This window comes from Schistocerca nitens, chromosome 4 (assembly GCF_023898315.1).
Source record: "Schistocerca nitens isolate TAMUIC-IGC-003100 chromosome 4, iqSchNite1.1, whole genome shotgun sequence".
Taxonomy (NCBI): domain Eukaryota; kingdom Metazoa; phylum Arthropoda; class Insecta; order Orthoptera; family Acrididae; genus Schistocerca; species Schistocerca nitens.
In genome coordinates, this window is record NC_064617.1 from 512,870,620 (window position 1) to 512,871,612 (window position 993).

A 993-nucleotide genomic window follows, 5' to 3' on the forward strand; every position below is an offset into this window, starting at 1 on the left:
GCTCCAGGAATGACAACCACCAAAACTTTAATAACAGACAAAATTTTAATTATTAGTATCCTTATAGTTATCAGCAACAGGAAAGACAGTTTGGCAACAATACAGGCTTTTCCCCACAACATCAACAAAACCAGTCGGTTAGCATGCCTAACCAACAATGTAGTCTGCAAAGTCAACTAAGTCTTAATGTTTCGCCGCCTGCACATATAGCGTCGGCTCCGCCAAATAGTAACGCACAGCAACAAAGAAATCACTACGTACAGAAGACACATCATTTCAATTCCTATCGCAACGCGCCGTATAGCAATGATTATCATGACAGACGTAAGAGTAATGAGCACAGTTTTCAGCGTAACAGTCAGTCTTACCAGCAGCAGAATCATCCGTAACAACACATTATCATGAATGAACCAGACAGTAGATATCATCCCGAACCTAATACGTCAGGAAGAAATAACAGAACATCACAAATAGTCGAAATGCCACAGCATCCTCCCGCAAATAACAGCACGTCAGATAGAATTTGACTAGATACAGTACAGATTGAACCTTCCAGCGATGTAAGCAATACTTTTGATACACGGACTCTTGTTCACGAAAATGTTATTACTTTTGACGACATCCGAGACACACTTTTGCATGAAAAACCAGTTACTCAAAAAACCATTTCCCACCCTGTCATTGAAGTAAATATTGGATCATACACATTTTCAGCAGTAATCGATTCTGGATCACCTATGACAGTTATAAATGAGGAAACTTTCAACGATGTAACAAAGGGAATACCTATCCTACGTTACCATTAGGCAAAACTAAAGTAAAAAGGAGCAGTATCTGGTAAAGGAGTAGATGTAAAATTACAGACACACTTGTCATTTTGTATTGCATGTCATACGTTCCACTCATATTTTTGGATTGTTCCCTTATTGACAACAGACGTTATTTTAGGTACGAGTTTTTTGGTACAACACGACGCAGTTATTGACTTTCAGA